Below are 12,490 nucleotides of genomic sequence, written 5' to 3' on the forward strand. Positions count from 1 at the left end.
CACCAGGGGACAGGGAATTCTAGTCCCTCCTTAGCCATGAAAGCCAGCTGGGTGACTCTGGGCCAATCGCCAGGAGACAGGGAGTTCTAGTCCCTCCTTAGGCACAAGAGCTAGCTGGGTGACTCTGGGCCAATCACCAGAGGACAGGGAATTCTAGTCCCTCCTTAGGCACGAAAGCCAGCTGGGTGACTCTGGGCCAATCACCAGGGGACAGGGAATTCTAGTTCCTCCTTAGGCACGAAAGCCAACTGGGTGACTCTGGGCCAATCACCAGGGGACAGGGAATTCTAGTCCCTCCTTAGGCACGAAAGCCAGCTGGGTGACTCTGGGCCAATCACCAGGGGACAGGGAATTCTAGTCCCTCATTACGCATGAAAGCCAACTGGGTGACTCTGGGCCAATCACCAGGGGACAGGGAATTCTAGTCCCTCCTTAGCCATGAAAGCCAGCTGGGTGACTCTGGGCCAATCGCCAGGAGACAGGGAGTTCTAGTCCCTCCTTAGGCACAAGAGCTAGCTGGGTGACTCTGGGCCAATCACCAGAGGACAGGGAATTCTAGTCCCTCCTTAGGCACGAAAGCCAGCTGGGTGACTCTGGGCCAATCACCAGGGGACAGGGAATTCTAGTTCCTCCTTAGGCACGAAAGCCAACTGGGTGACTCTGGGCCAATCACCAGGGGACAGGGAATTCTAGTCCCTCCTTAGGCACGAAAGCCAGCTGGGTGACTCTGGGCCAATCACCAGGAGACAGTGAGTTCTAGTCCCTCTTTAGGCACAAGAGCTAGCTGGGTGACTCTGGGCCAATCACCAGAGGACAGGGAATTCTAGTCCCTCCTTAGGCACGAAAGCCAGCTGGGTGACTCTGGGCCAATCACCAGGAGACAGTGAGTTCTAGTCCCTCTTTAGGCACAAGAGCTAGCTGGGTGACTCTGGGCCAATCACCAGGCGATTCTGAGTTCTAGTCCCGCCTTAAGCACAAAAATTGGTTGGGTGACTTTGGACCAATCACCAGGAGACCGGGAGTTCTAGTCCTGTCTTAACTATGAAAGCCAGCTGGGTGACTTTGGGCCCAGAGTCTCTTTCTCCCAGCGCAACCCACCTCACAAGGTTGTTGTTGCGGAGAAAATAGGAAGAAGAAGGAATATTAGGTGACACGCCCGTCACTTTGAGTGACTTATCAAGTAAGAAAGGCAGAATAAAAATCATATCAACCAATCAATAATAAGCAAGCTCACGCCACTCAATGAACGTGGTCATTAAGTTAATTCATATTTCTGGGGGTGCGCAATCCCTCGGATCATAAACGAATCCAATTATCTGTGCTTGCACCCAGGCAAACTCCCCCTGCCCCTTGCCCCCCCACTCCGCCCCCAAATCCAAATTTAGACAAACCGGATATTTGTGGAAATGCAGCTGCCGGGTCGTTGAAGGACCCAACTAAGCCTGCTTGTGTGAACAACACCTGGGAATCCGCCAGTCCTGTTTTCACTTCAGCGGTGAAGTACAAGTGCTGAAGAGCTTTCGAAGTGATGACCTTGGAGAGGGAGGGGGGGAGAGGCATGGGATGGGGCAAGGGTGCCCTTCTCATGAATGCATAAGTGGATATTGGGGGGTGGGGGGGTGACCTCCAACCCGTGGAACAGAAGTTGCCTTCAGAAGTTGTGGGAGCTTCATCCCTGGAGGCTTTCAAGAAGAGACTGGACTGCCATCTGTCAGAAATGGTGTAGGATCTCCTGCTTGGGAAGTGGGTTGGACTAGATGACCTACAAGGTACCTTCTGACTCTATTAATCTGTAAAGAACAGAAGTTGCCTCAGAAGTTGTGGGAGCTTCATCACTGGAGGCTTTCAAGAAGAGACTGGACTGCCCTCTGTCAGAAATGGTGTAGGATCTCCTGCTTGGATGGGGGGTTGGACTAGATGACCTACGAGGTCCCTTCCGACTCTGTTACTCTGTAAAGAACAGAAGTTGCCTCAGACGTTGTGGGAGCTTCATCACTGTAGCTTTCAAGAAGAGAGTGGACTGCCATCGGTCAGAAATGGTGTAGAATCTCCTGCTTGGGAAGGGGGTTGGACTAGATGACCTACAAGGTCCCTTCCAACTCTGTTCATCTGTAAAGAACAGAAGTTGCCTCAGAAGTTGTGGGAGCTTCATCCCTGGAGGCTTTCCAAGAAGACACTGGACTGCCCTCTGTCAGAAATGGTGTAGGGTCTCCTGCTTGGAAAGGGGGTTGGACTAGATGACCTACAAGGTCCCTTCCGACTCTGTTAATCTCCGGCTCCTGGATGGACGGAGTCTGGAGTCTGGAGCTGGGATTTCGCTGCAGAGAAATGGGATTCAGCTACTACACTACTACAGCTACTACAATAATAATAATAATAATAATAATAATAATAATAATAATAATAATAATAATAATAATAATAATAATAATAATAATATTACACCAATCTTGGTTTAGCATTCCTGGCCTTTTGTCCCAAGAAACCCCAAATTCCAAGTGTGGCCCCAATCCTGCCTGGGGGGGGCACTCGGAAAAAGTCTTTTCTCCTTCTGGCCAGGGACCCCTCCCTCACCTGTGCAGCACTTACCTGCGGCTCTGCTGTGGGCCGCAACCATCTTTGGTTTTGCAGCGGTTTTCCATGGGCGAGGGGTACGAAGCAACTCTAGGAGAGGAAAGTGAAAGTTGAGGAAGAGGCGAATGGGGGTGGTGGGGGCTGAATGGAGCCTCCCGCATCAGAGGCAGTCTATCTTTGAAAGCCATAGGGCAGGGGAAGGGTGCTTAGTTCTAATTTTCTTTTTTAAAAAGCCCCCGTTTTCTGGTTGCCAGTTAAGGCTGGAAGTACTTGAAATTGCCTTGAGAAAGGCAATTTCTCCTTTCCCCTCCTTTCTTCCTTCCTTCCTTCCAACCAACCTATCTCTCCTCCCTCCCTCCTCCCCCTCCCCTTTCCCTTCCTTTCTTCCTTCCTTCTCTCCCTCCTTCTTTTCTTTCCTTTCCCTCCGATTTCCCCTTTCTCCTTCCTTTGTTCCTTCCTTAGTTCCAACCAATTTATCTCCCATTCTTCCCTCCTTTCCCTCCCCCTTTCCCTTCCTTCCTTCCTTCCCTTGCTCCCTCTTTCCTTTCCTTTCTTCCCTCCCTTCCCCTTTCCCCTTCCTTCTTTCCTCCCTTCCTTCGTTCCAACCAACCTATCTCTCCTCCCTCCCTCCTTCCCCTCCCCCTTTTCCCTTCTTCTTCACTCCCTCCCTCCCCTTCCTCTTTCCTTTCCTTTCCTTTCCTCCCTCCCTTCACCTTTCTCCTTTCTTCTTTCCTTCCTCCGTTCCAAATTCCTTCCCCTCCCTCTTTTCCCTTCTTCTTCTGTCCCCTTCCCCTTCCCCTTCCCTTCCCCTTTTCCTTTCCTTTTCCTTTTCCCTTTCCTCTTTCCTTTCCTCCCTCCCCCTTTCTCCTTCCTTCTTTTCCTGCTCTGTTCCAAATTCCAACCAACGTATCTCTCCTCCCTCCTTCCTTCTCTTCCCCCTTTTCCCTTCTTCTTCCCTCCCTCCCCCTCCTCTTTCCTTTCCTTTCCTTTCCTTTCCTTTCCCTTCCTTTTCTTTCCCTTCCCTTCATTTCCCTTCCCTTCCCCTTTTCCTTTCCTTTCCTTTTCCCTTTCCTCTTTTCTTTCCTCCCTCCCTTCCCCTTTCTCCTTCCTTCTTTCCCTCCTTCTTCTTCTGTCCCCTTCCCTTCCCTTCTGTCCTCCTGGCCGCCTCTTTCCTCTCCTCCCCTCCCCTCCCTTCCTTTCCCTCCCTTCCCTTCCCTTCCCTTCCCTTCCCTTCCCTTCCCTTCCTTTCCCTTCCTTTCCCTTCCCTTCCCTTCCCTTCCCTTCCCTTCCCTTCCCTTCCCTTCCCTTCCTTTCCTTTCCCTTCCTTTCCTTTCCTTTCCCTTCCCTTCATTTCCCTTCCCTTCCCCTTTTCCTTCCCTTCCCTTTTCCCTTTCCTCTTTCCTTTCCTCCCTGCCTTCCCCTTTCTCCTTCCTTCTTTCCCTCCTTCTTCTTCTGTCCCCTTCCCTTCCCTTCTGTCCTCCTGGCCGCCTCTTTCCTCTCCTCCCCTCCCCTCCCTTCCTTTCCCTTCCTTTCCTTTCCTTTCCCTTCCCTTCCCTTCCCTTCCCTTCCCTTCCCTTCCCTTCCCTTCCTTTCCCTTCCTTTCCTTTCCCTTCCTTTCCCTTCCCTTCCTTTCCCTTCCCTTCCCTTCCCTTCCTTTCCTTTCCTTTCCCTTCCCTTCATTTCCCTTCCCTTCCCCTTTTCCTTCCCTTCCCTTTTCCCTTTCCTCTTTCCTTTCCTCCCTGCCTTCCCCTTTCTCCTTCCTTCTTTCCCTCCTTCTTCTTCTGTCCCCTTCCCTTCCCTTCTGTCCTCCTGGCCGCCTCTTTCCTCTCCTCCCCTCCCCTCCCTTCCTTTCCCTTCCTTTCCTTTCCTTTCCCTTCCCTTCCCTTCCCTTCCCTTCCCTTCCCTTCCCTTCCCTTCCCTTCCCTTCCTTTCCCTTCCTTTCCTTTCCTTTCCTTTCCCTTCCCTTCCCTTCCTTTCCTTTCCTTTCCTTTCCTTTCCTTTTCTTTCCTTTCCTTTCCTTTCCTTTCCCTTCCTTTCCCTTCCTTTTCTTTTCTTTTCTTTTCTTTTCTTTCCCTTCCCCTTTTCCTTTCCTTTCCTCCCTCCCTTCCCCTTTCTCCTTCCTTCTTTCCCTCCTTCTTCTTCTGTCCCCTTCCCTTCCCTTCTGTCCTCCTGGCCGCCTCTTTCCTCCCCTCCCTTTCCCCGGCGAGGGCCGAGCGTAGAGTCACACCCATCCCGGGCTGAGTTACAAGAGCCGCAGCCGGGCGGGGAGCGCCCCACTCGCTTCGTTCCCGCGGCAGGGCTCAGTCAAGGAGCCCGCTGGCCAGGGCTCGGTCGCCGCCGCCAGGAATCCAGGAACCGGTCGGGGGTCGGGGGCGTTACACCGGGACGGCGCCTGGAATGGCCGTGCTGGGCAGCTGAAAGCCACGGACCGACAGGTGAGGGCGGGGGGCGCGGCTGGGGGGGGGACCCCGGAGCCCCCTTGCAGTGGGGTGGGGTGGGGGGGTGGGGGGACTCTGGAGCCAGCTGTCCCCCCCCCCAAAAAAAAGTCACGCGCGGCTGCAAGATACCAGGCGGGCGCCCACTTGGAGACCCCTCCCCATTGGGGGTGCAGCCCTCCCCCCTAATAAGGGGCGCCCCCCTCCCTCCTGGCCGCCCCCGGGCACCGCCCTGACCAGTGGGAAAGTTTGGCCCCGGGGGCGAGAGGGGGGCACTGGAGGGGGCTTCGGGCAAGAGACTTTGTTCGGCTTGGGGTGTGTGGGGGGGGGTCCCCGTCTTCCCAGAATCTTCGGACTGATCAGAAAGAGGGGAGGGGGTTGCAAAGATGCTGGACGTGCCCCCCACCCAGCCACCCCCCAGCCCTGGGGATGGGGAGGGGGCTTGAACCTGGAACGGGAAAGGGACCCCACCCCACCCCAGCTCGGTTTAGAAAGCAAGCGGGGTGGCCTCGGCAAAGCCCCCCCCCCAGTCCTTCCATGCAGGGGCGAGCGGGCAGGTGGGCTTCCTTTTTTTTTTTGGAGTGGTGGGGGGGGGAGACCCTCGGGATGATGGACCCGTCGGAGAAAAGTTTGGGCAACCGAGCACGCGAAGGGCCGGAGCTGATGTGGCTGGCCGCGCCAGGAAGGCGTTGGCTTAATCCGGAGTGACTCCGGTTCGGGTGGAGGGTTTTCATGGCATTCTCAAGGAAAGGGGGGGGAGACACCCGTGGGGTTCCACGAAGCGGGGACCTTCTCCACCCTCTCCCTCTCGGGACTGGCGTTCCTTTTTTCCGCGTGTGCACTTCGGGACAGGGCGCGGCTCCGGGTTTAGCCTTCGCCCCGGAGTTGCGGAACGGGGCGGCCGCAGGTTGGCAGCTGTGCCCGAAGAGCCAGAGCCAAAGGAGTTTGGGAGGAGGGGGAAGCGGGGTTGGGAACGGGCTGGGACCCCCCCTTCTTTTCCTTTGCAAAGCCCCCACCCCTCACCCCACCCCAAAAAAACTCTCTCTTTTTTTTGCCGGAGTGACTCCGCTCCGACTTCGCTTTGGAAGAGCCGAGTCGAGAGACGGAGAGAGAGAGAAAGAGAAAGAAAGAGAGAGAGAAAGAAAGAGAGAGAGAAAGAAGAGAGAGAGAGAGAGAAAGAGAAAAAGAGAAAAAGAAACAGAGAAAGAAGAGAAAGAGAGAAAGAGAGAGAGAGAGAGAAAGAAGAGAGAGAAGGAGAGAGAGAAAGAAGAGAGAGAGAAAGAGAGAGAGAGAGAAAGAAGAGAAAGAGAAAGAAGAGAAAGAAGAGAAAGAGAAAAAGAGAGAAAGAAGAGAGAGAGAGAGAAAGAGAGAGAAAGAGAGAGAAAGAAAGAGAGAGACAGATCCCCAGTCCCCACTATCCTCCATTCCCCACTATCCGGTCAGAGCTGAAGAAGCTTCTTGGATGAGAAGCAAAATGTCTTCAAAAGGAAAAAAAAAACCCAAGAAAGTCCAGTTGTCTCCTGAAAACCCCCCCCCCCCAAAAAAGCACTTTTGGGAGAGAGAGAGAGAGAGAGAGAGATGTTTGGTCTCGTGGGAAGCCCAGCGGCCCCACCCTACCCGCCCCCTTCCCTTCCCTTCCCCTCCCCTCCCCACCCCACCCACCCATTCGCGCCTTCGTTTTTTCTTCTGCAAGTTTGTTTCTCTCTTTCTTTTTTCACCCCTTTGCTTATTGCAACTGGCCTGAATGTGGATTGCGGGGCGGGGGCTGGGGCTGGGCCCCCTCTGGGCGGGGAAGTGCTCCCCCCCTCTCCCCCTTCCCCTCCCCTCCCCTCCCCGCCCTTGGGCCCCCCGCCAGCCCTCTGGAATGCGCTGGGTGGAAAGACTGACGAAGGCCAGCCACGCTCGCTTGCAGGGGAAGGGCCAAGCCCATCCTAAAAAAAAGGCTTGGGGAGTGGGGGGGGCTCTGATCTAGGGAGAGGGAGGGGGCGAGTGTGGGGGGGGGAGAACAGAAGCCCAGGAAATCCCCAAGAAAGGAGGGGCGAGCCAGAAATTGGCCAGCGTGGATTCACACGCCCCCCGAAACCCAAACAGGGGGTGCAAAATCAACGAAAAAGAAGGAGAGAAAGAAAGGAACGCGTTAGGAAGAAAAAAAAAAAGAAAACTGGGATTGCGTAAGATGTTGGACCCCTCCCAGAGTTAACAGGACACCCTGGCTGGGTTTATTTTCATTGATCTATTTTTATTGATGTGATTTAGAGGCCGGAGAGATGCAGTGTAAAAGCTAAAAGAATTAGGGGGGACGTGATAGCAGTATTCCAGGATTCGAGGGGCTGCTCCAAAGAGGGAGGGGGGGTCAATTTATTTCCCAAAGCACCGGAAAGCAGGATAAAGAAAAAAAATGATTGGAAACGAATCGAAGAGAGAGAAGCACGCTGGAATTAAGGAGGAATTTCCTAACAGAGAGGACAATTCACCAGTGGAACAGATTGCCACCAGAAACCGTGGGCGCTGCATCACTGGAGGTTTTTAAGAAGAAACTACTAGACAGTCACATGTCTGAAATAGTATAGGGTCTCCTGCTTCAGCAGGGGGCTGGACTAGAAGACCTCCAAGGTCCCTTTGCAGCTTCTATTCTATTCTAAATTCAAAGAGTTGCACAAACCGAAGTTCAAATAAAGGAAGAATAAAAAGGGGCTTTTGCAATCACCCAGTTCAGAAGATCTGAAGAGAGCCACTAGATTTTGATAACCCCAAGGGTGGGGGCTACACAGATCTTGCAGGGGGAGAGATTTTTCCAGAAGCCAGGAATTGCTTAAGAGGAGGCAGCCTCACAACCTCCCCCAACCAGAAATCTTCTTTCCCCCCTGCTTTAACTGAGGTGTTGTGTGAACTCAGCCGATAGGAATCTTTTGATCTGCAGGGCTGGCATAGAACCTGGTTGGTCTTGGTCAGCATCGAAGTACTACAAAATACCTCGGGGTGCAAAAGCTAGGCCGTGGAACTCCCTGCCACTTGATGTGCTTCTCTCCCTATATATTTTTGACCTCTTTAGTTAAGAGCAGTCTGCTAGGGCGAAGACTTTGGGATCAAAAGGGGTTGGAAACGGTGCAGAGGTGCTGTGAGGAGGAGTCCGGAAAGATTCGGGGCGACGATATTTTGAATGGATGGGTTTGTTTTGGTTGCCCGAGGGGGTCACGGAGTATTTGAGGAATCCATGGGTTTTATGTTTGGGAGGGAAGAGGGGGTTCGGTATCCAGTTGCGGACAGGGAGACCCCTTGCAAGTGCAGGATGAATGTTTTGTAGGGTGGGGGCAGCTCCCGAAATCAGTCGAATTCACACAATTGTCATGGAAGCTTTCGAAACTGAAGTTGCACAATGTAGAATTTGGATGGGCTCCCAGCTGAGACAAACTCTCCAATTTCACCCACCCTGTTTCGTCCGAACAGAACAGCCGGATTCCGACAAAACCCTTGGAATTTGGGACAACTTCAAACCGAGCCCAAAACTGTCCGTCGCTAAGCGAGACCATGATTTACCCTGAGGCTTGCCCCCTCCCCTCCATTTTACGATCTTTCCTGCCATATTTGTTAAGTGACTCACTCACTGTAGTTGTTCAATTAGTCACACAGTTGGCTTCCCGTCGCAAAATGGGATCACGGGAGCCTGGGGTACGCTGCAGCCGTCATAAATACGAGCCAGTTTGCCAGGCGTGCGAATCGCGGGTCTGTTAAGGGATGCTGCCACCGTCATAAGTGTGAAAAACGATCCTCTGTCACTTTTTTTCAGTGCCGTTTTCAAAGTTACTTAAAGGAACGAGTTTTCAGTGGTCTATCTTTAACCTAGATTAGCGTGTCGTGCAAACTTAATCCGAGTTTTGTCTTCTTTTTGCTCTTTTTCCTTCCCTTCTTCTTTTCCCAATCTGTGACTCACCTCCCGGGACAGGATTTTTTTTTTGCCTTGCTCTTCAAGACCGTAAAATAAGTTTGCCATAGACTGTGGGCCTACTCTGCAGGGTGAGCTGTTGTGTGGCTTGCCAAGACCTCTTCCGAGAAGGGGAGAGGATATGTGTGTGTGTGTGTGACTTTTACGGAATGGGTGTGCGTAGCAATGAGGTCGGGGCGTTATTGAAATGGGGGGCACAACAGCAGCGGAATGGAATGGATTTCAATCAGGTATCCTCAGTTCTTTGGCCCAGGAGGGCCGTTGGGCTGGGGATTATGGATGCTGGAGTCCAGATTGGCAAGAGGAGGGTCAGATCTTTCGCACCCTGAAAAATTGCTCTAGTTATCTCCATTTTCCAACCTTGTCTGTGAATGCCACATTTCCTTCTGCATTTGCTACCTGGGAAATTGCTCTCTTTTCAACCGCCCTACGCTAAATAAATAATAATCCTCTTTTTTTTTAACTGGGGCAGGCTGGAAGAGTCTGGTTCCTCCCCCCCCCCTTCCGCAGTCCAGTTTCCCACCGCCGGGCCTGGAGCTGCCTGACACTCTCTCTGGGCCCTGGGCCCGCCAACTCCATTGCCGCTTTCTGCTGATGCCACGAAAGCTGGAACTGAATGTTTTGAACGCTGCTGCCTTGCGTTGAATTCACTGCCTGCTTGTCTTGCATTTTGTTTCTCCGGGCTGGCTGGCACGGAGGGACGTTGCCAGGTTTTCGGCTTTCCACTCGGTCGGAATGGCTGCCCATGAAACGGGGGGGGGGGCCTGGAGGGGATGGGTGGGCAGACGCCTCGGGCCTGTTCCCGTAAACACCCCCTCCCTCGTTCTTTTTATTCGGTCTTGCTCTGCCCGAGAGAGAGAGAGAAGGGATGGGATGAAGGTTCTTGCTTTGTTCCAAAATGATGAAATTGAGGGTTGGCGCCAGAAGGCCGAGACGCCCGAATTTTGACCCAAAAGGAGAGGAGACAGAAACTGGACGATTTAGAAAAGAATAACAGAGTTGGAAGGGACCTTGGAGGTCTTCTAGTCCAACCCCCTGCTTAGGCAGGAAACCCTACACCACTTTAACTTTAACTTTAACTTTAACTTTAACTTTAACTTTAACTTTAACTTTAACTTTTTACTTTTTACTTTTTACTTTTTACTTTACTTTTTTACTTTACTACTTTTTACTTTACTTTTTACTTTACTTTATTGTCATTGCACCTCGTACAATGAAAGGCCATCTTCAGTGTACATTATGCACAGTGGTGGGTTTCAGTTTTTTTTACTACGGTGGGTGTGGCATGGTGGGTGTGGCAGGGGAAGGATACTGTAAAATCTCCATTCCCTCCCCAATCCAGGGGAAGGATACTGCAAAATCCCCATTTCCTCCCAATCAGCTGGGACTCGGGAGGCAGAGAATACATGGAGGAGGGGCCAGTCAGAATGCTTACTACCGGTTCTCCGAACTACTCAAAATTTCCACTACCTGTTCTCCAGAACTTGTCAGAACCTGCTGAAACCCACTTCTGATTATGCATAAGCAAACTATAAAAAAACAACACTATAAAAATAAAACAGAAGCACAATCACATTCTATACAAGTGAATTTTTTAAAAAAACCCTGATATTGCATTCATATTGCACTATATGCAGTAGAATTCACTATAGTTTCCGCTCTGGGATAAAAGCTGTTTTTCAGCCTGTTGGTCCTTGTTTTTATTTTATTATTTTATTTATTGTTTTCAGCTTCAGTGAGGCCTTCTGATTTGTGTAGGCTTCCTCGGCCCTGGGTTTTGCATCGCCTTCCGCTTAAGTCACCCCAGGCAGAAAACTGGCACGTGGGAGAAAACGTGAAAGAGCAACTTTAACGGACTGCTTTTCCATGCACGGGGCGGGTACAAAAAGAGAAACAGAAGAGCCCCCCCAAAAAAGGGGCTCCTTTTGCACCGAGTTATGTATTTATTTTTATTTATGGCGTTTAAGGAGCCAGCCATCTCACCAATCGAGCACCTCTGGAAGGCTAGATGGAAGTCTTGCCTTGCCCCTCTCATTTTTTGGCAGGCGGCTCCTCGTTATTGTAATGTATTGCAATGTCAACAGAAGTGCTGAGTTTTTAATTAAGGCAGCTGAGATAAGGACCAGACGAATTAGGGGTATCCTGCAAGGAAGATTCACTTCTCTGATGGCTGCCCTGCTTGTAGGATCACAGGGTCTAGGATCGCTGCATTTAACTTTCCATTTATTTTAATCCTGGAACCGGATGGTGTGTTCTATTTTTCTTTTTGTATTATTGATAAGGTTCTATTCTATTCTATTCTAATCAATTAACAAATTTATTCTAGTCTACTCTACTCTAATCTATATTCTCTACTCCACTCCACTTCATCTATTGTATTCTATTATTTTTATTTCTATTTCTATTATTTCTATTCTATATTCCATTTCATTCCATTCCATATTTTCTATTCTATTCTATTCTATTCTATTCTATTCTATTCTATTCTATTCTATTCTATTCTATTCTATTCTATTCTATTCTTTTATTTTCTCTTCTCTTCTCTTCTCTTCTCTTCTCTTCTCTTCTCTTCTCTTTCATTTTCTATTCCATTCCATTCCATTCTATTCTATTCTATTCTATTCTATTCTATTCCATTCCATTCCATTCCATTCCATTCCATTCCATTCCATTCTATTCTATTCTATTCTATTCTATTCTATTCTATTCTATTCCATTCCATTCCATTCCATTCCATTCCATTCCATTCCATTCCATTCCATTCCATTCCATTCCATTCTATTCTATTCTTAGTTTGTTTCATGCACGTTTTAGGGGCCATTTTTTCCCTCCCCTAAAGTCCTCGACTTACAACCATCCATTTAGTGACCATCCAAAGTTACTACAGCACTGAAAAAGTAACTGGCGATAGCCATGTTTCACCCAACCACACGGTCATATGTGATCAAAATTCGGATGTTTGGCCACTGACCGTCGCTGTGTCCCCCCTCGGAGTCACTTGATCCCCTTTTGCGACCCTCTTGACAAGCAAAGTCAATGGGGAAGCCAGATTCACTTAACAACGTGTGACTAACTTAACAACTGCGGTGATTCCCTTAACCACCGTGCCGAGAAAAGTCGTAAAACCCGCTTAGCGACTGAACTGAACTTGCTTAGCAGTGGAAATTTTGGGCTCCATTGCGGTTGTAAGTCGAAGACGTTCTGTATCCATTTCTTCCCCTTCCCTGTGCATTCTTTCTTTTATTATTGTTATTATTATTTTTTGCATGTAGATTTTTGCCTGTTTTGTTTCTTTTTATTTTTATTTTGCTCCCACAGTAGTCCTTTTAGAAGCCCCCCATCTTCTCGGCTTGCAAAAATCTGCAGAGGTTTGGGGTATATATATATATGTGTGTGTATATATATATATATGTTTTTCTTCTAGCCAGGTTTTCCCTACGTAACCAAGGTTTTTCTGCAGCACCAGCTCAGTAGAATCATATCCACTCGATTCTGGGCTTTTTTCTTTTCTTTTCTTTCTTTTTTTTCTAACAGCTAG

The 12,490-nt window shown here is 50.2% G+C and overlaps 1 protein-coding gene across 2 annotated transcripts in view; it reads left to right on the forward strand.

Annotated features, from left to right (window-relative positions):
- Window positions 1–4,877: 4,877 nt before the first annotated feature.
- The window catches only part of AHNAK (AHNAK nucleoprotein), an 88,155-nt gene continuing 80,542 nt past the window's right edge, over window positions 4,878–12,490 (forward strand). For both annotated transcript variants that reach the window (XM_070950551.1, XM_070950552.1), the window contains exon 1: window positions 4,878–5,009. The gene's annotated coding sequence lies outside the window, so the exon portion shown is untranslated. The remainder of the gene's footprint in view (window positions 5,010–12,490) is intronic.

The sequence above is a fragment of the Pituophis catenifer genome, unplaced genomic scaffold (genome assembly GCF_029215685.1).
Source record: "Pituophis catenifer annectens isolate HBS135680 unplaced genomic scaffold, rPitCat1.0.hap2 SCAF_10, whole genome shotgun sequence".
Taxonomy (NCBI): Eukaryota; Metazoa; Chordata; class Lepidosauria; order Squamata; family Colubridae; genus Pituophis; species Pituophis catenifer.